Genomic DNA, 13,335 nt, shown 5'->3' with positions numbered 1-13,335 from the left:
CAAAAGTCAGCAGGAACAACAAACCACAGAATCAGGCCAGCAAAGCTTTTAGATATGGGAATTATTGGATACAAAATAAAAATTAAGCATGTTTAATATATTTAAAGAAAGAAAAGTGATTCAAAATTTAAGGTACAGCGCCTATGAAAGATAAATAGGCATATTTGAAAGCCAACCAAAAATAACTTTTAATAAAAAAACAAACATAAAAACTGAAATTAAAAAAACCTCAACTGATTATTTAAATATATTAAACATGCTTAATTTATATTTATGGAAAACATAAAGCCACCCCACTGATTCCTCTCTGTGAGCCGTTCAAATCAGAATGTGAGCATCTGTGTCCTTCAGTAGGTGAATGGATAAACATCCAGACAATGGAGTATTACTCAGCAATAAAAAGATGAGCTATCAAACAATGAAAAGACTTGGAAGAAACTTAAGTGTGTATTGCAAAGTGAAAGAAGCCAATCTAAAAAGTCTACACACTATATGATTCCAGCTCTAAGATATTCTGGAAAAGCAAGGCTATGGAGACCATAAAAATATCAGAGGTTTCTGGGGGTCCAAGAGGAGAGAGGAGGTGGAAGGAAGAGGTGAAGCACAAGGGATTTTTAGGGTCTCAGAACTATTCTGCATGATACTGGTTGATACAGAGTGCATACATGTGCATTTGCAACCCAAAGAGCGGCCTCTGATGTAAACTATAGACTTTAGTGTCAGTTATAACAAATGTACCACACTAATGCAAGATGTTCATAATTGGGAGAACTGTGTGTGGAGAAGAGGGGATGTAGGAGAATTCTCCACATTATCTGGTGAGTTTTCCTGTAAACCTAAAACTATTCTTAAAAAATATAAAATCTATTCATTTCAAAAAAAAAAAAAAAAAAAAGGAGAAAAGGAACATTACCAGTAGTTCAGACTGAAGCAAGCCGAGGTAAGGAGATGTCCTTACCGTGGACTGAACAAAGCCCTTTCAGGCAGTTGTGAAATCTCAGAACATAAATCTACAAATAAACAGCTGCTTCAGTGACTGATAGATTAATGGGGATCACAACAGCTTGACTGCTGATTCTGGATTCTTGCTGTTTCCTCAATGAGCCACGACAAAACTCTTGAGTCTCACTCTATGCATTTGTAGAAGGGCAGGGAGTCTGGTCCTGAGACAGGACATTTGATAAACAAACGAGGCAAATTGGAGCTGATCCTTCTGGTGACTGCCAGTGCTGGCGCCTTTTTTTCCTTCTGGCACCTCCCCGAAGTTCCTGGCATCTACTCTTATTTTTCCTCCCAGGCCAACTGCAAAAAAGGGACTTGACCTCAGCTGACATAGAATGTGGAAGAATGTGTATGCATTGAAAAGCAATCCAGGGAGCTGACGAAGTTAATGAATTTTTATAGGAATTCATTCAATACCACCCAGTGAGAGCCCATGCTTTGAATATTTGCTCAAAGGCAATGGGGAAATGAGGACTTGCTTATTACCTCTGGTTCTTGAAAGAAAACATTGTCTCAGATACAGCTTCCATTTCTATTGTTGATTTGCTTAAACATTTGGATGTGTGGAGATTCTTCGCTGACATGTTTGTCCATTTAACTAGCATTGGTTAACTACCGTATGACAGACACCAAATGTATAGAATTGACTAGAGAGGCTACACCAATGTATGTTTGCTGTAGTGCCCGAGTGTGGGGGTGAGAGATCCCTTTTTCTTTTTCCTCCTTACTCTTGCCTTGGCAACTCCTGCACTTCCATTTTTCTCTACCCTTTTCTTGCTTTTTCCTGGGAGTTGAGACCTATCTGATTGGTAAGATTATTAGAACCTTCCATTCACAGACAGTGCTACTAAGGGGCACAGTCACTATTAATTTGAAGTACTTCTCTTGTGTTCTCTTTTCTTGAATCCATCTGAAATCTGTTTTTCTTTGCAGCAGAGATAGGAATTTCACCTTATTTTCCCCCCAACTAGATAGCCCCTTATTAAAGAATTAGTCCCTGGATATTCCACTGTTATCATAAACTAAACTTCCATATATCATAAAATTGTTCTGTTGTATTACCATATACTGGCTATGTTGTCCATTTTCTTTTCTAATTAAAACTTAGAATCTGCATTTGAAATTATTTAAAAATATTTCTAGATTTTTTATTGGTCCTCATTTCTTCACTATTAAGTTTTCCCATTCGGGAATGTAGTACCAATCTCCCTCTAATGAGGATAGTTCATAAAATTTTATAGTTGTCTTCCTATAGGTTTTTTCCTTTTTTGGGGGTAAGTCTAATTCTTGTTAATGTACATATACAATTTATATATAAAAATATAAATAATATGATTGTATATAGTTTAGAAATATTTTCAAAATATAAACATGTAATTTATAATTTTTTCTATTATGAATGGATAGTTTTCAACTTGCCCATGGTTATTGATGGTGCTGATGGTGTACCTGGCCAGATCACTGGCCTCTTACTAGTTCTAAAAGTTTTAAGGTGATTCTCATGGAATTTTTAGGTAGGCAATGATACTGTCTGAAAACAATGACAATTTTTTTTTCTTCCTGATATTTACAGTTGCTTTGTAATTTTGTGTTATTGCGCTGGCTAGAACCAAAGGTAAACAAGAATGGTGATGGCTAGAATCCTTTCTTGCTTTTTATTTTAAAGAGAATACTCCTAGTGTTACAGGGTCTCTCGGTTCTTGTCCCAGATGCACCAAAGAACTGGAGATCCAAAACCAGAATGGGTGGGTAGAGTTTATTGAGTAGATAAGTAAAGTATACTTTCAAGAGTAAAAGCAGGCCACTGAGGGGAGGAGGAGGGGCATTGGGAAGCTCGTCCTTTTAAGCTTGCTTTGTGTACATGTAAATTTAGCCTTGATTGACATTTTTGATTGACAACTGGTGGTTATATAACATTTTAGTTTCTACTCTGTGCCTCCCCATGGTGCATTCTAATTGTATTTATTTATGTGTTGTATACTTATGAATGTTGAATAAGCTTTTGTTTGTGACCTTATAAGTAAGGACTATAGGGCAAGTTGCGCCTTTTGTAGGCATGTTCACAAGGACATCTCTTTATGGCTTTTGAGCCAGCTCTGTATATTTCGACATTAAGTATAACGTTTTTGTGGGGTTTTGGTGGATACCTTTTATCAGGTGAAGAAAGCTTTTTTTTTCCCCCTATTCCTAACTTGCTGAGGAAAGTAAAAGCATTTAAAATTAATTACCAGTTACTATATCCTGGACATAGTGCTGGACAGGATCTCTCCTTGTTTTTACTAACAGTTCAAGAATAAATAAATTATCTTTATCTTTTAAGAATTTTATCTTAATAATTATCTTTATTTTTAAAACAAATATTGAAAAGGCTATAAAAACATTGAGCTAAGCATTAAAATCAACAGTCTGAGCAGGTAACAGATGGAGTGGGCAGGGCCCGCTCAGGGCTTGCATTTGCTTCGGTACCTTTGGTGGGGCCCATGGAAATGTCCCACAAGGAGTGGGCTGGAATCAAATCCTCCTGGACCTCTGCAGGTCTTATTCCTCATAGCAGTGATTACATCACTGGAAGAGATACAAATGTAAACGAGTGTGAAAGTCTGTTGAGCCTTACTGAAACACAGGAAGCAAAAGCAGGGCAATCGAACATGTGTTACCCAGACACTGACGATGTGTCTGTGCGAGCACCGAGAGGCGATCACTACACCCCGGTCTGCACAGAAAGGAGAGAAGGCAGTCATTTGAGGCATCAGAAAGGAATATTTGTAGCAAAAACTTAAATGCCTGTTTGAAGCAGGAAAGAAAATTAATCTTCCTAAAGAGATGACTTGAGCCCACCTCTCACCTTCCCTTCTCCTGTTGTCTTCCCTTGTACTCTTCGGATCCTGACTTTTGAATCCCTGGGCCACATGGGCAGAGACAGAGACTGCTTCCTGTTGGAATCCACCCCAGCTAGGGAGAAGCCTGTTACTGCAATTTCAGATGCACATCAGAGTTTTTGCATCCCCTTATCTACGAACCACTTTTGGCATTCTTGTGGAATATTTATCTGTTTCCAGAAGAGCTTGGTTGGAAATGCAGATTGTCATTAAATTTCAAGGAGGTTTCACAGAATCTATAGGTGCCCAGTAAATAATTTCAAACGTAAAACTAAGCAAAAAGACAGGTGCTATGTCTCCTACAGAGTTGGGGTGCGGCTCACAGGGAAGGGAAAGTTAAAGTGCCTGTATTTAAAAAAATGTGAGGAGAGATGGCTGTAAGTTTTCAGTGGTTCTCGGGGATGCATTTTTGAAAGGGGTTAGTGATGGGTGGCTGAGAGGTCTTTTGCCTTAAGACTTCCCTTTCAGAAGAAAATGAATGTTTTCTGGACTCTTAGCACTCATACCCAACATTTCTTTACTTTTAAAATGTTTTGCTAGCATGCAAACCACTTCACTACACAAAGGAAAATGTCTTTTATGAGTTGCATTTATTTTAATGTTTATAAGCCACTAGTAACTAAAGATGCCCATTAAGGTACTGAATGTGCACAATTAATTGAACATCTTTTAAAATTTATGATCTATTTTATTTTAGAGAGAGTGCATGCGTGCACATGCCTGTGTGTGGGAGAGGGGTAGAGGGAGTCAGAAAGGGAGAGAGAATCCAGCAAACTCCCTGCTGAAGGGGAGCCTAAAGGGGTGGGGGTGGGGAACTTGATCCCAGCCTGAGCTTATGACCTGAGTGGAAACCAAGAGTCAGATGCTTTACTGACTGAGCCCCCCCGGAGCCCCTAATTGAACATCTTTTAACAGAATTTTGTTTTGAGCTCTTAAGGGACTTAGGCAGAATTTTGTTAGCTGTTGGTGTTGTCTTTTTTTTTTAGATTTTATTTATTTGACAGAGATCACAAGTAGGCAGAGAGGCAGGCAGAGAGAGAGAGAGAGAGAGAGAGGAAGGGAAGCACGCTCCCTGCTGAGCAGAGAGCCCGATGCGGGGCTCAATCCCAGGACCCTGAGATCATGACCTGAGCCTAAGGCAAAGGCTTTAACCCACTGAGCCACCCAGGCGCCCCGGTGTTGCCTTTTAAGTACATTGCGAAATGATATTTAAAAGTAAATAAAGGAGATGCTGCACAGTTTCGAACTACAGAAATTAAAATGGTCCCACTTTCAGTAGAGAAGGAAGAATTTATATAATTGACCATTTGGATGTGGAATAAAAAGGAGAGGCAATTTCACCTACTGGAATTATAAGGCTTCTGATTTGTTTAGATATGAATTTTATGAGGACATGGTGGTTCAAGCCAATATGGTATAGTTGTAATCAGAATACACCCATCTGTTTTGCATTTGCCAACTCTATAGCTTTATAGTCATGCTTGGTTATTGTAAGCACTTGTTTGCAATGTATTTAGAAGGCCAAAGTGTTACATTGGTGGTTCTATACTTAAGTGAGACTCCAGAGAAACACATTTATCTGAGGGCAGAAAATTTGGATTTAGTGATGAAAAACTGTAGATCTCCTGTTTAAGTTCACAGTCAGCACCTGATCAGTGACCTTATTTCTGTCTATAATGGTTCCTTTCTTTATTCAACTTAATGCATTGGAGCCTTAGGGTAGTTGAAGAGATTTCATGAGAAAGTTGGTTGGTAATATGAGCAATATGTAGGATTTAAAAATTCTTCATAAGATAGAGTAAATATTTTTTCCATTTCTAGTACTTGTCTTATTTTATTTTACCCTTAAATTAAATACAGCTGAAGTTAATTTTGGTGTAAGGAGTGAGGTAGGGCTCCAAGTTTTCTTTTTCCTTTCAAATTGCTAGCCAGTTATCTCAAAACCATTTAATGATTAAAGATGTAATTTAAAAATGTGCCTGTGCCCAAAAAGCTCTTAAAAAGCAAAATGATTGGAATTTTGGAAAAAGTGTGGCATGATTTTCTGTTTGCAGTTGGTTTTATTCCAATTAAGATGCATTCAAGGCTTAATGAAGACTTGTTAAAGAACAAACTCAGGAACTAGGAAGACGCTCAGTTACCTACAAAAAATTTAAATGGAGGAGCTGCATTGGAACTGCTAAGAAGAATGAAATGATTTGTATCAGAATTGCAGATATAATGAAAATATTTTGAGGTGTATACAGAAGGAACGGTATTTATTGCCTGGCTTCCTTCTTTCTTTCTTTCTTTCTTTTTATAGTTTTATTTATTTACTTATTTTTAAAATTTAAATTCAGTTAATCACCATATAATGTATTATTGGCTTCAGGGGTACAGGTCTGTGATTCATCAGTCTTATATAATACCCAGTGCTCATTACAACATAAAACCTCAGTGGTTGCCTGGTGTCTTGAGCAGCTGCAAACCTCTGGAGTCCTTGCTATGTGAGTCAAATCAGTCACAGCCACAGATCTTGTGAAGGCAGCCAGATACAATCCTAACTGATCCTGTACTTTTTTTTTCTGGCTGCTTCTCTGTCTCCACTTTTTACTTTATATTTTCATTTAGCTTGGTTTACTTTTTAAATTTTAAAACAGTTACTAGAAATAGTATTTTGAATGTTGGACAGCTGAAGGAAAAAAAATGACAATAATGGAGACAGTAAAGAACTTAGTGGAAATAGAATAATGATTTGAGAAATACAATTTAATTTGCATAACAAATTATTTTATTTTATTATCATCAAGTCATTTTATTATCATCAAGATGTTAAGTCCTTGAACAATCTACACTTTATTTTCATAACAAGAGACGAATAGCCAGTAAAAGAGATGATTTTAGGAATTTATTATTTTTTTTTTTTAAAAAGCAACTTCCAGAGTTTGTCATTGTGCAGGGTTAGCCCAGTCTCCTATAGCATGGTACAGTGATAACTGATTTTTTATAACAATGACTCACTGGAGATCCATAACTGTCTTCTGAATTATCACGGAAAGAAGAAAGGACTAGAAGAAGAGTTTAATGTTAAGTGTATTTAAAAAAATCATATTCTAATTCTTTTAAGTTGGTTATCCAAGTACAATAATATAATAGAGCTCAGATAACTAGAAAAGGTAATTGACTAGAATACCCCATTCATTCCCATCTGGTGTGCATTAACAGGCTTTTCACTGCATATATCTTTATATAGTTCTCAAGCTAATTCAACCCATTTTACACAGCATTAATTGTTTTTATTGAGTTGGCATTGGGCTGAAACTTGCTTACTATCTCACGATTATTGTTATTTTTTCTAGTTCTTTGGTGGATTTTTCTCATCTGACAGTGTTTGGACTCTAGTGTTTATGAGACATCAGAATCATCTTGGCCCCTTTTAGTGCTATTTACAATGAGGTGACCCATGGCCAGATACACAAGTCTATTCATTAATTTGCCCACCTGCTCTGTTCTTGACCTTGGTCAAAGAGAGAACTTCTACAGTCTCACTGGAGTATGTGCAGAGCTCCAGGCCAGAAACTGTTTGTGAGCTGGTCTTCAACGGAGAGGACCACAGAACTCAACGTTCATATTAATGCTGTGCAAACAGGGGTCTCGTCATTTTGGTAACTATTTGTACATTTAGAAAAGCAATACAGTCATGGGAAAACCAACAAGCACAGCTTGGTAGAATAACCTGCCATGAAATATCATTGGCTTTATAATAATTTACTACAACCATCCTTTTTATTCACACTGGATAGGAAATGCTTCCATCTAACACATGGAATACGAATATATACAACAAAAAATTGGCTTTTATTAAAAAAAACTTCACAAGGACAATAACATGGGGGTTGAAAATATAATTTTGTGCAGTTTCCTGATGACAATCATAGGTCTGCTGCCTTTTACAGGGAATGATACAAGTACTGATAGATTTATAAATCAGTTAAAGAATTTTGTCCGTACGAGCCTACTATTGACTTGTTCGTATAGTCTAGAAGTTTCACCTTCTCAAATGTAAATTCTAAATGACTAGGGATGACATGATGAGTCTGTTTTAAGGACAAACCCTGCTAATCCTCTTGGAAATCAGCACATCTTTGCAGTTCCCTATTCATCCGAAAGTTCACCAAGACGTTGTAGAAACTGCACAGGGCTTCTCATTAATGTGCCGCTGAGATCCTGAATGGTGCCCGCCATCTTGTACAATGTCTGTATCTTGGCTTGAACTTTCTTATGGCCGCAGTGAGTCAGGCGGCAGTGGTGTGGGGTGGACTGTTCTGTACTGCCAGCAGTCAAAACAGTTGCCATGGGCTCAACGTCTCTATGCTGTGAGCCTGGGGAGCCCATTCTCCTACGGAATGGTTTGCTGGAGACCAGCATTGTCTCTGTAGGTGACTGAGACATTGCGGCCCCTGGTTCATGAGGGACTATACTAAAGAAGCCTCATGTTGTAAGAATAGACAATACAGGCCAGGTTGAGGGGGTGGCAAAGGGAGGTTGCTTTCCTAAGTCCTGGAAACCATCTCTGACTTTAGCTCTATAAGAAGGCTGGGCGTTTGGAAGTGGCAGGCTGGGAGAAAGGCTGGTCTGAGGTACACTTAGAGATGTGTCAGTTTGGCATTGGCACTGCAGATTTAGTGCATGTAGTCCCCCAGTAAGGCACTGCCAAGATCTGTGTTCCCCTGACTGTACCTTTTATGCCCAAGGATTCCCCATTCCTCCAAGCAATTCCCGTTTGTTTCTGCTTTCTAAAGTGGGGATGGAAAATAGGGCTCATCTCTCTCTCAAATTCTGACTGATTAATGGTGGCTCCTTGAACTTGTGGTGTGAGGATTGTGAAGAAATTGTTGGGCTTCATGGATAGTGCTATGATTGATGAACAATGTCTTCCATGGCTACAAGAATTGGTGTTGATGGAATGCATGCCAGGTCCTTATGTCTCTGTTCTAAGTAAGGTGTAAGAATCAGGCTGGCTTGATAGGTTCTTGAAGGATCTTTGGAGACCATAGCCCAAAGCACCAAGTTTATATTCATTTTATATTCTGCTTTGTTCCAGAAAAGATTTAAGACTTTGAGCAGTTTGGGAAAGGCATTTTAAGACCTTCAGAAAGATGGAGGGGGAGGTAATTTTGAATGGGGGTGCCGGAGGCCCTCTGTTTTCACCCTGGATGATGAAGCCCAATGTTTAGAAAGCGATTATAGGGCTTACTGATGACAACAGATTCAGAAAGACTTGGAGGAATGGGGTGGATCCCAGGCCTGGTGGGAATTTCAGGCAGGACATCTTATATATTCCTCCTGGGTTGACAGCTTATATTTATGAGTATGTTGAAAAGCCAAGGAGAAATATATTTGCATCTACAAATACATGGCTTTTTTTGTGTGGTTAATTAAAGAACCTGGAGATGGTTTCCATATTATGTTAGGACCATTGTCTCTCAACTCTACCTACAAATCTCTGGTATACAACTTTACCAAGAAAGAAAGAGAGAGAGAAAGAAAGAAAAAAAGAAAGAAGGGAAGAAGGGAAGAAGGGAAGAAAGAAAGAAAGACAGAAAGAAAGAAAGAAAGAAAAGCCACTGAGATTGTATGGTAGATGCTAGTGATGCCCTTTTGGGAAGATCAACTCACATTTGTCTCTGAAAAATGGGATTACTCACTTTTTCAAATCTTAAGTGATTTAAACTGAAGCCTAATCTTGATTTTTAACATGAATCATTAACAGGTTGCTCTTCAACAGTGCCATTGTCTGTTGATTAGTGGACCATGTCGGGCCAAAGCCAGCCACCGCTAGCTGCTCGTGGCCTGTGGGTTTTAGAAACTGTCTGATGCTCTCATCAGTACTCGCCAGTCAATGCACACACCTGATTTCACTTACACAGCAACGTGGCAACATAACTTTTTCCATCTGTAAACACCCGCTCTCTTTCTTGCTTGGAAACTGGGAGAATTGGAAAGGAAAATAAGGCATATGTTTTTACTCCTTTGCAAATCCCAGGCAAACGTGCTTTTGGATACCTGTCTGATGTTGAGTTTCTTGCCACAGTGGGGACCCCAAGCTTTTCCTAAAGTTGTAGGCAGAGTGTTTTCACCTTCTTGGGTGAAGATTCCTTGGTTCCTAGACCAAGGGTCCAGGGTCAAGTGATGGAGGTGGAGGAGGGAAGGCAGCATTTAGAAACCCAGCAATGTTACTTCTCATCCATCCGACTGTGTTTCACCTTCAGCGAAATGATTTTCTTATTGGTCTCCACGAGACACAATCCCATTTAAGAGCATCTCAGCAGTTTCACTGTCTCTGGAACCTTCTAGAGGTGATGGCTGGCTGGCTATAATTGTGACTGTAGGTGCCTCATCATTTGTTTTCAGGCATTTCAAAATTTCTGTTTCTTCTGCTGATCACAATTGTTGATGTATTGGCATTACATACCAATTTTTAAGGTGTGTGAAGGTCAGTGGGCTTTATCACCACTCATTTCCAAAGCAGAAGCCTCCCCTAACTGGAAAGACTTATTCTAACACCACAGAGGAGCCTCCTCCCCAAAGTTTCTAAGAGCCCAGAGCATGAACTTTGGGTTCTAGACAGAAGGCCTAGGGGGAGGTCGGGAGGGGGGTGGCGCCCTGTTGGGAGGTGGAGCCTGAGGAGGAGGGGGAAGGGTGGAAGGTGGGGATGGAATTGGAGGGGTGGGAGCACTGGGGGGTGGGGGAGGGCAATGGGGAGCAGGGGGTGGGGGGGTATAAATGGGGGCAGGAGGCGGTGAGGTGGTGTGGTAGGCGTTGTTGAGAGGGTACTTGGTGGGCTGATTGTTCTTGACTCTGGTGAAGTTGATACAGCGCCCCTGGAAGAGAATCAGAGAGAAGGACATGTGAGCTGATATTTGCTGTTTACATCAGGGCAGAAGGGAGGCCCAGTGGGCAGCTTGAAAGAAACACGTAGAAAGCAGACACAATGTTTATGACAGTACTCTCTTGCCATATGGTAGAACTTAACAAATAAATTCCCCATTTCTTTTTTTTTCTGAGCTTACTGTGTTGTAAAATTATTTGTTATAATTCATTTTCCTGGAGGCTCTCTCTCAAAGGGGAGGAAGAGAGGGAACTGACCTTAACTGGACACGTGGGGTCAAGCTGTTTACAGAGGTCATCGGATTTCATCTCAACAGCCTTACCAGCCAGGAACTGTTACCAAATATTCTAGTTCATAGGTGGGGAAACTGAGGCTCAGAAACATTAAATGCCTTTCCCAAGGCCACATAACCAGGAAGAGGTGGCGGTTGGTGATTGAATCCCAAAGAGGCTCCAGAACCTCTCTTCTTGCTGCCACACTCTCATGTCTTCTAAGGAGGCAGGGGACTCCACATTTTTTAAACAAAGGGAACTTGTTTCAACTGCTTTGGGTGATATTCCTGGAGGCAGTAGCAGGCAGACACCATGAGCTTTTTCCTGTACTGTAATTCGAGCTCAGTCAGTCTGTGATCTGTGCTGTCATGAAGGTGGCAAACCAGCGTGACTCTAAGAGGTGCTCATGCATTTGCCCCTCCCCATCAACTTCTGCCCCCTTCAGCCATTAGCGCTGAGGGGTGACTTAAGGAGGCAGCTCCCCTTCCTGCTGGACAAGACACCAGTTGATACAGCTTCCCCCTCCATGCCCCTGCAATCCCCAAAGCTCCGTCATGAACAATTTCTCCTGCTCTTGATCTGGTTGGGTCAGTCCCGCTTCTTCCAGATGCTGCTGCACCTGTTCAGGCATGCTTAGGTTCTTAAGAGTTAGATCCTGGGGATATTTCATTGCAAAGCAGACATCTGCCCTGAATTCTGCTTCCCTAGCCTCCCCCTGCTGCCCTCCTTCCTGGGGACCTCACTGGACAATGCAGAGCAGATACCTAGAGGCCCTACAGCAGCCTCTAGAAAGTCCAGAACCTGCAGCCAGCCCAAGTAGCCCTCTCTCCTTTGTGGTGTCACCTCTCAGCTCTCCAAAGTCAGTCCTGCCTGCCCTGCCATCCCCCTTCCCCATCAGATGACATTCTCCTTCCTGTGCCTGTGCTCCATTCACTTTTGGCATCAGACTCTCCTGCCTTGCCTGGGCAGGATGCGGACCCACCCTTGTGGGATCCTAGCCTTCCTCCAAATGTCCTGGGCCTGCAGGACACCTTATTGTCCCTTCTACTGTGTGTCCTGGATGCCTGCAGAATCCCTCCCCCCCAAGGAGGTGGGGTGGGGGCACATGCCTTCCGGGCTGTCCTGCCCCTTTCTCTCTCTCCTGCTCAATCCTAACCCGATACATCGCTATACTGGGGCTGGAGCTGGTGGGTGGGTTTTTCCCAGCTTCACCCTCCAGGATAGATGCCCAGCATGGGGCATCTGCCCTGGATGGGATATGTCTAGAGAGGCTGGACTTTCCCTTTACAGGCCTTTGGAGGAAGGGGTCGAGGGGGAATGAAGAGGGCGAGTTTGTGGAATTTAAGGCACAATCACCTATAGGAGATACAAGTGTGTGACCTGAGACGTGGCTCGGGCTGAGAGTCATAGCAGGGACACGATGCATTGTGGGAGACAGTGCAGGCTGAGCCAACCTGGCCTCACATGCACCCACCCCACTCATCCGAGTCCTAAGTCAGTCCCTTCCTTCCCCCTACCCCCACATCTTTCCCTGATGACTCCAGCCTCCATGTAGCCTTTTCTTCCCTCCTTGGATTCTCTTAATTACAGTTTATGCCACACACAGAAGCCTGCAAACTATGATCTCTAGTTGTTTGATTGGTGAATGCCTTGCCTCCTTGACCAGATGAGAAACTTCTGGAAGGCAGCAGCCTTGTTTTGCACTCTGCTGCTCCACCATGGGCTTAGGAATTACAATGCCATATTTAGAAGCCAGCACCCCATTCCTCTGAGTTTGCATTTCATGAGATTAGAACAAGGCCTAACCTTGTTAAAATCTGATTGGGGGCCAGCTAACTGCAGAAGTAAGTCCCCATCTCCTCACGGCATTGCCCAGAATTCCCAGGTCAGTCAGTGTGAAGCTCTCACAGGTTAGGTTGACTTTGTAACCCAGTGCTGTAAGTTCCCAGTTGTCCAAGAAGCCCTCCTTTTTTTTTTTTTTTTTTTTTTTAAAGATTCTATTTATTTATTTGAGAGAGAGGGAAGGAGAGAGAGAAGGAGTAGGGGCAGGGGGAGGGACAAAGGGAGAAGGAAGACTCCCCTCTGAGCAGGGTGCTCAATGTGGGGCTTGATCCCAGGACCTCGGGATCATGACTTGAACCGAAGGCAGATGCTTAATGACTGAGCCACGCAGGCACCCCCTAAGCAGCCCTCTTACAGCTATTAAAAAAAGACAACAGGCCTAAAATGGAGTCACCTATGCTAAACCCCATGTCAGCAAATCAAGATTCAATACCTAACTTAATTGCAGTTTCAAACATTCCCAGAAGTG

Source organism: Martes martes (assembly GCF_963455335.1).
Source record: "Martes martes genome assembly, chromosome: 9".
Taxonomy (NCBI): domain Eukaryota; kingdom Metazoa; phylum Chordata; class Mammalia; order Carnivora; family Mustelidae; genus Martes; species Martes martes.
The sequence above is the reverse complement of the archived record's forward strand: the minus strand, read 5'-3'. Positions refer to the sequence as shown.